General features: G+C 34.2%; 1 long non-coding RNA gene across 2 annotated transcripts; it reads left to right on the top strand.

The window, feature by feature from the left end:
* Positions 1-1,507: 1,507 nt before the first annotated feature.
* LOC149945265 (uncharacterized) lies at positions 1,508-2,491 on the top strand. 2 transcript variants are annotated; one of them, XR_016480975.1, is made up of 5 exons: positions 1,508-1,662; positions 1,756-1,944; positions 2,019-2,144; positions 2,212-2,346; positions 2,420-2,491. It is a non-coding gene; the product is annotated as an uncharacterized LOC149945265 (long non-coding RNA). The 2 variants fall into 2 exon arrangements; XR_016480974.1 differs by having other exon boundaries at positions 1,737-1,944.
* The last annotated feature ends 10,988 nt before the right edge of the window (positions 2,492-13,479 follow it).

Here is a 13,479-nt window from a genome sequence, read left to right as displayed (position 1 = left end):
AAATATTTTAAAACTGTAATGTTTTCGGATTTTAAAAAATTGTTTTTAGAGCAATTCGGGGTTGAGTTGACTTTGCCCCCTCCAACTTTTCAAACGTTCCTACGCCACTGATTTTCATAGTGCCATTTTTAAGAAACCCGGCTGCCGTCGATATTTCAGGTAACTAGAGCCACGTCCATAGGTACACCTCGAAAGCGCCAAGTGTGAACGAGTTGTAAACCAGTATGTAGCGATTTCGCGGTGTAAGTGTGACCGAGGCTTAGGTTGCTAAGTGCCGGAGTCACACGCAAAGCGAGAGCAGAGAGAACGCCACGGCTACGCGTTTATAAGCTTAAGCACTATTCATAAGATCTTAAGCCCCATTTTCATGCTCGCTGGTAGCGGATAAAAATCGTCAAAATTCGCATCCGCCACTCGCAAGCGTGAAAATAAAGCTAAAATATCTGTTTGAAACAGATCGATGCGGAAAGTGAAAAAGTGTATAGATGAAGCGGATTTTTTCGATTTTTACCCGCTACCAGCGAGCATGAAAATGGGGCTTTAGTCTTTATTTTCTCTGCTTTGCTACTGTAGCGCCGCCGTTATGAGAAGAGTACATTGAGAAAATAGATATATTTTGAAATATCATAGTTTGTATTTTGTAGTAATCAAGCTCAATTGAAATTTCGTGATAAAAGTAGTCACTTGAGTTTCTTGGTAAGTTGGTATTGGAGTAAAATCGGAAAATGAACAGCGGCGCATCGAAAAAACGTCGTTGGCGGCTACGCCGTGTCGAAAATATTAAAAAAGCCGGCGTATCGGCGTGTATTGGGGGGCGTCGAAGGCCTAATAATAATACGTAGGGATTGAAAGGGGACACCCGTGTCGGAAGTATGACAACCACCTGTCCGTGGTTTTGTGGTTATCTTCACGTGGCAATCCACATCACCTGCCACCCAGACGAATGGTGTTAAAGTTCCGAATAAAAATTGTAATTTTAACTTTGGTACAAAAAAAGTATAAATTCTCATCAATCGAGCTGATGGATAACAACAACCATCAACGTTCGAACCATAGACAAAATATATATTGACTGGAAGGGTGTATGAGATGAATGTTTCTGTCAAGTTCCCTGCTCAGCTTGTTTTCGAGGCGTTAAATCTTCGAAACAAGACGTCGCGGGTAACAATTGGCCTAGCCAGGGTATGTATAAACTGCGTGTAAGAAATTTCGGCTACAGAAGGACCACGGTTCGAAAGCTCTGAATAAAATAAAATATTGTTTCTTTAAACGTCATGCTGTATCTGTCTTTTTTAAACTAAAAAAGTATGCTTGTGGATTGTTGGCTTAAAATTTATTCTTAGCGGAAATTAAATACTCGATAGAAATTTAGTTTAATCGATTAGAAAATGTTGACAATTGTTTTGGTACCTATATTTCGTCTACAAACCGATGAAATGTGGGCAATTGTTTTTCGTTCATTATTCTTTACTGTCAGACATTCTTAGAAGACTCCTTCATTGTTAGCTCTAGTATTTTCAGGTTTCCAAATTATAGAGTACCGGATGGTCAGCTTGTGTATATCATCCCTCGAAAACCGAACGCAGCCTACGAAAGCTGTTAACTAATTTTGTTAATAGTCGACTGCTATAGGAAAAATACATTACATTTTCTTATGAAAATGTGAGTTGCGTAGAAATATACAACGCGACATTGCATTAATATTAATATATATTGCTAATATTATTAAAAAAAAGGTATTTTTTGCTTCGTAAGATGGTGAAACCCAAACCCGAGTAGTGCCTGCGCAGTGTGGAGATATTAGTAGCGGTAACCACCTGTGACTACTTTTCTTGGCGAGGTATTGTGGCGAATTCTAGGTGGCTTGTCATATGGCAGTTGGACGAGACGGGTTCAAAGAATTCCGTGCTCGCCACCGATTCGTTAGCAACTCCGTCGAAACAGGTTCACTAGAATTACCATTCTCCTCAAAGGGTTTTCAACATATATCATTTTATACAGCTTGTACCTTTCCTAAGCATTGTGTACATTGTAAGGTGATATTCTACGTTTCGCTTAACTACTTGAACCCCGTTGGGCAGAGGTGAACGAATAGAGAGAGCGAGAGAGATAAGATTAAAGTAGTCCAAATTAGACCAAAATACGTAAGTGGCTTTTATTGGAAATATTTCCCGAGAAAGTAAAACGTATTAATCTTTATCTCTACCAAAGTAGGCGAACGGTCCGAACGGTCGCTATCATTTCCGCGCATTCGTAAAAATCGTGTTGAAATTCCAAAAACTAAGCTGTAGTTCTTGTGGTTTTTGAAAATACAACTTTTGCAGCGGCACTTTCTACGCACTAAAAGTAAGAATAAACTATTTCCTATTATTATAAATGTATTATTATAAATGTAAATATTTCAAATTTTCTCTGGTAGATTTCGAAACTGGGAACTGTTCTTTAGAAACAAAGTAGTTTTTTCTTGGAATTAAAAAAATTACAGGGTAGGAACTATGGTCGTTATTTACTTTAGCTTAATCACTTCCCTTATTGTTAAATTCAGTCAGAATAGTATCGCCGTTTTAAATTAAAAATCAAGATTTGTTTATGAACATCAAAGTTATCAAAAAGCCTTTGTACGTAACAATATATTTTCTAATAATTTAGATAGGGAACTTGAAACTGCCCTTTTACTTTTTCCAACCATTTTCAAAGAAAGTTTGAACTCTTGGTTTGCATTCAAAGTACGTTAATATTTTGTTATATTTAAATATTTTCGTTATAGGATCCAAAGGAAATATTCATATCACCATACGTAGTTATGATTGACGGAATTTCCTTCGAAGTTAGTAGTATTAAAATGGCAATAACGTCACTCTTTGCCGGATATTACACTTTCCAACTACAGTATTCGAACTCTTTAAAAAAAAGGGGGTATATTCAAAAAATTGTGTTTAATATTGTATCAACTGAAGTTTCTTCGGCAGTATCCATAGTGTACAACCGACTTGAAACATAACATTTTGTTTTTGTTATGTATTGCATTTTTACATTTGTTTTCATGAGGGCCAACTTCATAATTTTTTTATTTTCTTTAATTTGAACGTTATTTTTGTTTAAATTGGAATTTATTATCCGTAAATTCGAATGCAAATCTTCATAAATTTGAAGGTTATTCATAATAAATTTGAAGGTTATTCATAATAAATTTGAAATTTATTCATAATAAATTTGAAATTTATTCTCCTACAATTTGAAATTTATTCTCCTACAATTTGAAATTTATTCTCCTACAATTTGAAATTTATTCTCCTACAATTTGAAATTTATTCTCCTACAATTTGAAATTTATTCTCCTACAATTTGAAATTTATTATCCTACAATTTGAAATTTATTATCCTACAATTTGAAATTTATTCTCCTACAATTTGAAATTTATTCTCCTACAATTTGAAATTTATTCTCCTACAATTTGAAATTTATTATCCTACAATTTGAAATTTATTCTCGTACAATTTGAACGTCCAGTTGCTTAAATTTGAATGCTAATTTACTAAAATTTGAACGCCAGTGATGGATAATACACTTCAATATGAAAGCTGATGCGCCTAATTTTTAACGCAAATTCGCTATAATATGAACGCGAAATCGCTTTAATATGATAGCAATTTGAAAGTCAATTGTCTCTAATTTGAACGCAAATGCGTTTTAATAAGAACGCAAAATCGTTTTAGTCGGAAAGCAAAATCGCTTTATTATGAATAAAAATTCGGGTTTAAAGGAACGCCAAATCGCTTTAACGTGATTGCTAAGTCGCCTCAATTTGAAAGCCAATAGTCTCTAATTTGAACGCCAAATCGATTTAACGTGATTGCTAAGTCGCCTCAATTTGAAAGCCAATAGTCTCTAATTTGAACGCCAAATCGATTTAACGTGATTGCTAAGTCGCCTCAATTTGAAAGCCAATAGTCTCTAATTTGAACGCCAAATCGATTTAATATAAAGGCATAATCGCTTTAATATGAATAACAATTCGGGTTAAGAGGAACACAAAATCGGTTTAATTAAAATGCCAATTGGCTCTAGTTTAAACGCAATCTCAACCTAAATTGAACGGCAATTCGGGTAATTTTAAACGGGAATTTGGCTATATTTGAACTACAGCGATCAATTCTACACCCTGATGTTATCAGATTTTAAATATACGTCTATTTGTTTTGCTTGTTTAAGAATACTGAAGGGAATGGTTCTCTTCAATTTTGATCGCTCTACAAGCATTCATTTTTGAACGCGTTTAAATGCGTTCAAATTTGATCGCTCTACAAGCATTCATTTTTGAACGCGTTTAAATGCGTTCAAATTTGATCGCTCTACAAGCATTCATTTTTGAACGCGTTTAAATGAGTTCAAATTTGATCGCCCTACAAGCATTCATTTTTGAACGCGTTTAAATGCGTTCAAATTTGATCGCTCTACAAGCATTCATTTTTGAACGCGTTTAAATGCGTTCAAATTTGATCGCCCTACAAGCATTCATTTTTGAACGCGTTTAAATGCGTTCAAATTTAAGAGCTCGACAAGCATTCATTTTTGAACGAGCTTAAATGCTTTCAAATTTTATTGATAAAGCTAGCCCCCACAGTGGCAAGCCAATGAATCCTCGAACATTCAAAGTCGACTGATGTGTTTTTAGAGTGCATTGTTTGATATAAATAACATAAACGTGTCTTTAATTTTTTTAAAGGTTTTATTGCTTATGTTATGACAAATCTTTTTAACAAACTATTAAATATATATTACTTTATTTTTTACCGAAAACAATTCCTTTGGACACAGAAACGCTGCTGGGCATTGGGAGTACGAGATGTTTTGCAAAACCAAGTCCAATCTGTCCTAAGCCGAGATTGGTTCCAAGCCCAACCTGACCTAAGCCCAATCCAGTACCGTATCCAACAGACCCTAGTCCGTAATTGGTAGCAAGTCCCAGACCAGTATTGACTCCTAGTCCTAGGTTGACACCAAGTCCGTTTCCGAATCCAAGTCCAATTCCTTTTCCTAGGGTCCATCCGGATGGTCCTAAGCCAATTCCTTTACTCAGGTAGATTTGTTGAGGCATTGGAAGGGTAATTCCGATCGCTTTACTAAGTCCAACAACGCCTGTATTGGCCCCATAACCAAGTCCAGCCCCAGTGTTGACGTCCACTCCAACATCAGTTCCAAGTCCAAGATCACCGTCAGATCCCAACCCGTAGCAAGTTGCCGCTAACGTCAAAGCTAATACGAATGAAATCTGGAATAAAAGTTAAAAATTTACTATCTTAAGAAAGGAAATGCTAGCCTGGACGTTATATTCGGTTTTCAGTTGTCTATTCTTCTCCTTGGTGGCGCCTATCTGTTTGGTTATGACGCCAATTTTCCGTCAATTCAAATCATAATATTTCCGACCAGCTGCCACACTTATAGAATAAATTAAAGACTTATGACTTAAGCGATATGTTACCAATATAATTTCTAATAAAAAGTTTATACATCGGTATCAACAATAATATCGACTATCTGTCACGCTTATGGAAAATAATGATAGACTTATGGTTCAAGCTATAAGTTTCATTAATCTACACTGTATGCTACTAAGCGTTTCGAAATTAGAGCTACTAAAATCCAAATAGAAAAAAATTATAATTTTACCATGCTGTTCATTTTCACTGGCAGGACGAGATGGTGGAGAGTCGGAGGAAGGCGAGATGCAAGACTGTACATTTTCGAAGGGCTGAGTCGGCTATTTAAAGGATTTGTTCGTCGTAATCGCGAACACTTTCCATTTCGTATCAGAACTTCAGCAGGTCACAATCACATTTCCAAGGGTCCCGTTCACCTATCGGAAGAATTTGGGAAGATCCACAGAGCTCTTTAATATCTCGCTAGCCAGATAGATCCACTAAGGATGACACTTTTATCTAAATTCCCCAAGTTCGTTTCGACACAGCAGTTTCACCATACATGTTTATTGAGATTAACATTGCTTCTTCGGATATGCACATCACATCCATTACTTTGAGTTATTAAGAAATCTAGCTTATTTATTAATTATAGAAAAACATAGTTTCGCTTCGCAATATACTCAAATCCTACATTTGTAATCATCTCAGGTTTAACCCGTAAAGGTACCGAAATTGAATTTTCAAATAATTATAGATATTTTTAAGTTTTATTTTAAATTTTCAAATTTAATATTATAAACATTTTCAAATTTAATATTATAAACATTTTCAAATTAAATATTATAAACATTTTCAAATTTAATATTATAATTTTTTTCAAATTTAATATTATAAACATTTTCAAATTTAATATTATAAACATTTTCAAATTTAATATTATAAACATTTTCAAATTTAATATTATAAACATTTTCAAATTTAATATTATAAACATTTTCAAATTTAATATTATAAACATTTTCAAATTTAATATTATAAACATTTTCAAATTTAATATTATAAACATTTTCAAATTTAATATTATAAACATTTTCAAATTTTCAATTTTAATATTATAAATTTTGTTTTCTAAACATTTTCAAATTTAATCTTATAAATTTTGTTCTAAACATTTTCAAATTTAATATAACAAATTTTATTTTCTAAACATTTTCAAATTTAATATTTTAAATTTTATTTTCTAAACATTTTCAAATTTAATATTATAAATTTTATTTTCTTAACATTTTTAAATAATTTTAATTTTTTTAAAAAATTGTAGTAATTCGACCTACGTTTTAAATTTTCAATTTTTATGATATATTGCCTTGTTTTTGATAGATTTTGAATACAATATTTTTAACGCGATTCCGACACCCGTAACCCTGTTGATAAAATTGGCGACACGGCGATGTCAGAGTGAATATTGGAGACAAGAATTAATGAGGTTTTCGCCGGTCGATATCGTTTGGGCGATATTTTCTCGATTTCGTCATAATGACAGGGCTAACGCCAAGAAAAGAAAAGGCCCCCCTGGCAGAAGCCTGGTTTTTCAAATAGAGTGAAAGCATCTATATACTTATAGCTATGACGTAACTCTATACTGGTTTGCGGTACCATTAGGAAAAATGAGCGCTAATATAAAAACCATACAATTGGTATTAGGGGAAAATGAGCTCTAACATTAAGATCACTATTAATTGATTACCTCTATAAACAACGAAATTTATAATATCAAACAAACCACGCAATAAAATAATCCAACTAAAGGAATAAAACAATAAAAATGAACAGCATTAGGCTCCGAGGGTTAAACGCGAATTAAACAATTTTCATATTTTGTGGCCAAAATGCTTGGTGAAATTGTGAGGAAAAAAGGCGAAAGTCTGTGGGAACCATGTTCAAAGTGTAATACAAGGAAATGAGATTATCTGGGCAAAGTGAAAATTAATGGTCGAAGACAGAGATGCCAAACCATCGTCGCCGTGGAAAAGATCAAAAGTAGAAGATAGACATAGAACACGGCCCGATAACCGCGAAGGATCTCGTTTGTGTTCATTCGGTCAGACAGAGTAGACACTAAAAGTCAACTGTTATAGTAAATAGTTGGAGGGATGTAGTGTCAATTCATCATCTTAACATCATTTTAAGACTTTGTGACTAGGGTGTTTTTTAATTATTAAAAGTAATAAAATTTGAGTTGATATTCGGCGCTCTTCCCAATCTGGGCCTCTAAATCCGCTCACGGCTCTTGAAGAAGGACAAATTTATGCCATTTAGGAATAAACTCGTATCGGTAAGCCACTTGCTCATGCTCTTCTCTGATTATCCAAAAGACCTTCACTGTCTAACAAATTCCGATATTGAACCAAAAGACAAAATGAATTCTGATTCAGTAGACAAGATTTGTGACTACAAGGTAATAAATTTATTAAAAGAAATCCCACAAAGCGAGGGAACAATTCAATACATTTGTCTTATGCAAAAAGCCCGAGAAGCATACGAGAAAAAAGACGTTAAAGCAACAGAACGCATATATAATATTTGTATGTGATTTTTTTTCTACGATTGTGGAGAGCATGAATTTTAGGCCATCCAAAATACACGTTAAAGGAAAATTTCATAACGTATAATGCTTACGTGTGCCTCGAGTTAAATGCGGATGCTATAATTTCAATTATACGTAAACTGAAAGGAGGCAATGAACATTTGTTTTTGCCATGGCTATTTAGTTGTCAAACTTGTGAAAGTTTCTTTCTTGCAACTCGATCCATGACAACAACCAACTCAACTGTTGTAAATTTTAGTTTGCTAAACATTCTACATCGCCTAAAACGAATCCAACTGCAAGGCGATGTCGTTACACAATGTAGTTAATCCAGTAGTAATACTTATGATTTCAAATTCCCAAGGGCGAAAAACAATCGTGGAAATGGTGCAAGTGGCCAATTAGATGCTCTGATGTTACCGGACAACGACGAAATTAACGTGGTTGTGGAAATAGCCAAAAAAAAGACGCTTTAAACGATGCCTTCAAACTTGGAATAAAATTAAAATGCAAAGAAAGATTTATTTGCAAACTGCCTCACGTAATTGAAACCAAACAATCATTACGATAGTGATACAGACGAATCTTAAGAAAGATGTTCAAGAAGATCTAGAAGAAGATCAAAGAGTATTGTTAACTTCTGGTGGATCAAGCTTACGAAACTATGAAGTCGAATGCAGTAACATCGATCATCTTAAAACAAGTCTTTTTGTGTCGTTAGTATCAGATAAGGGCAAGAACATTATCATTCGTAAATCTTTATTATGCTGGCTGTTAAGTACAGGAGATCAAAAACTAAGTAGTGATCGTTTAAAGCGAATTACACAAAAAGCAGATACATCAATTATTGCTAAAAATAAAAAATCCAGTTGCACGTCCAATTTTCCCCTTTTAGAACCACTCCACAAAGAAAAAATATTAAACGTTTCAGAATGGGAAAAAATTTTCCTACAGGGAATATACGTTGAACTCAGTGCCCACTAAGCCTCCATCTAAAAATGCGAAGAGTATCGGTGTACTGTGTAACTGGTTCTCTTGGGCAGTGGCGGCTTAAGAAGGCTGGGGCCCCGGGGCGGCGGCAGTGTTTTGTGACACCCCCCAGGACCGTGCAGAAGAAGTTTTCACGGGTCCGTCTTCTTCAAGTTTAATCGTTCTGATTTGCACCCCCCCCCCTCGAGCTTCTCCGATGGTACCCCAGGCTGCCCTGGTACCCGGGGTGGACCGCCCCCCTCGCATCCCCCTTACGCCACCACTGCTCTTGGGAATCTAGTCGTATTTTACGTAACGCAGAAATTCAAGGTCACGGATTTTATGATATTCAATACTACGCGTATTATATTAATCGTCCCGAAATTATGGGAAACGATTTGTTCGTTAGCAAAACCACATTGGCAAAATTAAACCAAATGTTTAAATGAGACAAATTTATTTTTCGCTAAGTTTCCATCGCTTTATTGACTAACTATGTCAGCTTGTAGCTGTCTTCTCTACAATCTATGTAATATGTCCAGTAAACTAAAGTTCACGACGGTTGAGAAGGTGCTCGTCATAGGGCGCGTGGTTCGGAAGAAACTTAAACAAGTAAGGCTGCTAAACAACCCTGGTAATACAGAGTATTCGTCTCCATTTTCTTGAAGTCTTTCGATTAAAATAACAAAAGCATGGGCGTTTAGTTCTAAACAGCCATAAGTGTTTTACGTGATAAACTTGTCCTTCAGCGTGTATTCGGAGTGCTGCAAAATCTTATTAAAGCTAGAGTGTGTTTTTAAGACTCAGTTATTGAACGAAACTAAATATTTTCTTAATGGAATAATTATAATGAAAAACACATTTAATTAATTTTCAAACAATGCTAAAGAAATAGAAATATTAAATGACAATTTCGAAATTTTTAATTATATTACATAAACAAGAAATCCAAAAAGGAAATCCCTAAATTTAAATGTGTGACTCAGCACCAGGCCTTTATTTAAATTGTGCCGAAAATCGGAATGTGCCCTTCTGTCTATCCCCTTCTGGTAGAAGTTTATCTCTCAGTAAATAAAAAAAGGTCTAAAGAGCGTTAATGGCACTTACTTGGCTTTCCTCGAAACTTTCGTCTGCAGACATGACTTAAGAATTTAATTAACACCTCGATTAACGGTATTGGTTATGTAAATGATATCCGATGCCAGAACAAGAGCTACTCCAACAACAGTTCCAAAGAATACAAAACGAACAAAGGCAAGCTAACTGATCAAGCTAGCGGGGCATTGCGGAAACTAGGAGCTCTTTGGTGGAAAATCCTGGAAAATCCTGGAAAAACCTTCGAAAGAAACCCAAACATTTCCCTTAAGTACCGGTCGAAGCATCGGGCCGTTTTAAAGACTTTACTCCATTTTTATAAGAATTTGCAGGAATCTCGTCGGACTTCAGTTTATTTTTAATCAATATTTTGGATTTCACTAGACTTTAGGGTAGTTTTACCAGAAGTTCAGACTTCACAGACCTCATTTAGGAATTCAAAATTTCTAAGACTTCACGAAATAAGTGTGATTTCATAAGAGAGTTCAGGAATTTTGTACATCAAATTTCACGAGTGGTACTGATCATGCTATTGTATTGAAAAACTAATAAAACTATTACACGAGGAAAAATGTCTCACTCTGCGCAGTAAAATGTTGAGATGGAGTTTCACACTATATTCTAAAAGAATGATTACTGGTCTTACTTAAACGCAAAATTCACTTACAATAGAAAAGTCGCAAATAAATAAATATTTATTTTACCGATTGACGGACCAATAGCTTATAACAAATTTATTTTCAATTTCCAAATACTATTTTCAAAGTAAAAAAAAATAGAAATTATTATCTAAAGTATATAATGTTATTACTGTTATTGATCAATTGGGGGTGATGTGGCCATGTAGACTTATAGATTTCAAAAATATTTTCTCTTGAAACATGTACCTTCGGAGGTTTCTGGTTTTACGGAAGTAAAATAAAGATTTGGGAGAATTACACCAGAAAGCGAGTTTCCAAAATTATTTAAAAAATATGTTCTTTTAAATAAGATGTTCCTAAGTTATGAAATGTATATACATTTTACGTCGTTAAGGATCCCAATTAAACTACTTTTTCGCAATAAAATGATCAGTTTGTGATTTACGGTAATTTGAAAAAAGCCAAAATATTTATATCGAAGTTGAGTTTTTCGATAGCTTTTATAAAACGTGTAATGTTGAAAGTTGGATTTGAACTACGATCATCGGATTTAAGAGAATGAAAGAGAGATATATATCACGTACGATGGTTGTTAAGCCTAAGCGTTACGATCAGTAGAACGTCCGCAGCTAACCCCAAAAGACGACCAATACTTTTCAGAGGGTTTCCCAGTTTGCTTTAATTTTTTAAATACACATTTTTAAATAGCTTAGGTCTAGGGATTACAGATATTATTTGGGTCTTGCCAACTTTGAACTCAAGTTGATTTCAACAACATGCGCAAGAGTCCCCGTTCCTTCAAGTATTTTCTGCGTGACTTGGTGGTAGCATAATATAAAAAACCTTTCTTTCGTTTTTCTGATTTTATTTTGGTCTTACTGGTTTTCTGGGAGAGCTGTTTTAAACATTATATTGCCGACTGAAAAACGATACAAGGGGATTTGTTTTGATTTATTTAATTTAGGGAAGTTACTAAACATGCCTATATTTTTATCCGAACTTAAGATTTATTTAAGTCAAGACAAGTTTTGGATTTTTTAAATTTTGTTTATTTTTTTAAGAACGGTAGGAAGCGTTGCCAATGATTGAGGACCGAAATCGCACAGCCCAGTTACCAAATTTTCAGCCAACCCCAAAAATGTTTTAAGCCACGCCCTCTCCCAAAACTCAGCGTGGTAAAAAAAAATTAAATAAAAACTATTAGAAAAAAAATGTTCAATTAGATTCACAAAAGGCTAATAGTTAATATTTTTTAATTTCGAATACATTGCTAATTTGTGTAATTCTATGTATCTAGCTATGTTTGTGAGCTGCATCACTGTGTGTACTAGGCTAGGCTAGGGCTAACCTAGTGGGTGGCGGTCAGCATAAAAAAATTAGAGGTTTTGCTAATAAAAAATTAAAAACAGTTTTAAGCTAACAAAAAGTCCCACAAAACAATGATTTTCGCTTAAAAATCCCTTTATCCCACACAGCCCAAAAATCACGAAAAATCAGAGAATGTGGGAAATACCGCGACAGCCTGGCCCTGACCACCGAATTATAAATACAATGGATTTCGGGTTTAACCCTTTGACGTGAGACCTTTACATATTTTCTAGAAGATAATTTTAAAATTAATTGATACATTTTCGAATTTTAGTTTGAACTTACACAATTTTATTCCGCATTTAAATTTTACGAGCCATTGGTCTATCATTATTTATGAAATTAAGATTTACACATTTTAGAATTTTATACAAAGCGGATTTTTGACACATACTCGCCGGGAATGCAGTTCTGGACTTGTGGTGACTCCAGTAAACATATTCCGTATAAAAGTTTTTGAAAAACTTGTTTTTTTGTATTATAAAATAAGCATAGCTACTTAACTACTCGTAAAAATAATTTAAAAGCGTTGAAAAGAAGTGTTATACCATGTTTGAAAGTTTAACAATAAAAACTTCCAAAGTGAACAAAACATATAATTTAATGTAATAAATTAACTAATTAATATTTATAAAATATACATAAAATAATATTTGGTTAGTATAACTAAAAGCCTTATGATTATATTAAAAAATATTAACACCTGTTACATTTATGAGGGTCGAAAACGGTCTGCACCGCTTGGCTATACTGACAAATATCACCTCATATTTATTTATTTTTATTCAGTGAAAAGATGGCGCTTGTTAGCTATGATGGCCCCCATCACCAGTATGCCACATTGTACGCCTTTTTGCAATAATTTTAAGAGATCGTATCATATCTTTCAAAATTCTGATAGGACTTGCCATATAGTCAATAATTTTAGAATACAATTACATTTGGCACTCTTCTTCAGCCCGAAACGTTATTGGTCGCCTTTGTTTAAATTAAATATTGACGTCCACAATGGATATTTTTGGTGGTTTGGTCTCTTAAATAAGTTTATCATTTTTAAAAACAAGCCAAACTCTCCAAACAAGCCTACATAATGCTAGTGAAATAATTTTGCCAAGAGCTCAATAATTTTGTAATTTGTATACCATATTTTCCTTTTTAGTTCCACATCGATATATATCGAAGTGGGACTATTGCTATGGACGGATTGTAGTTAAGTGTTGTTTGTTTGTTGACTACATGGCAGATGGCGCTGCGAAAATAACTTGCAGTTTTCGCGAAACCGGGATTCGAACTCACAAACGACCAGGAAAATAATCCTAATCACGACGCTTTTGCGCTCGCGGCTACTGGGAGCTTCCAACAGTTTGTTCGGAACTTCTACTCTATCCTCGTCAG

This window comes from Leiobunum rupestre, chromosome 5 (genome assembly GCF_980474605.1).
Source record: "Leiobunum rupestre chromosome 5, qqLeiRupe1.1.hap1, whole genome shotgun sequence".
In the NCBI taxonomy this organism is placed as follows: domain Eukaryota; kingdom Metazoa; phylum Arthropoda; class Arachnida; order Opiliones; family Sclerosomatidae; genus Leiobunum; species Leiobunum rupestre.
The sequence above is the reverse complement of the archived record's forward strand: the minus strand, read 5'-3'. Positions and strand labels throughout refer to the sequence as shown.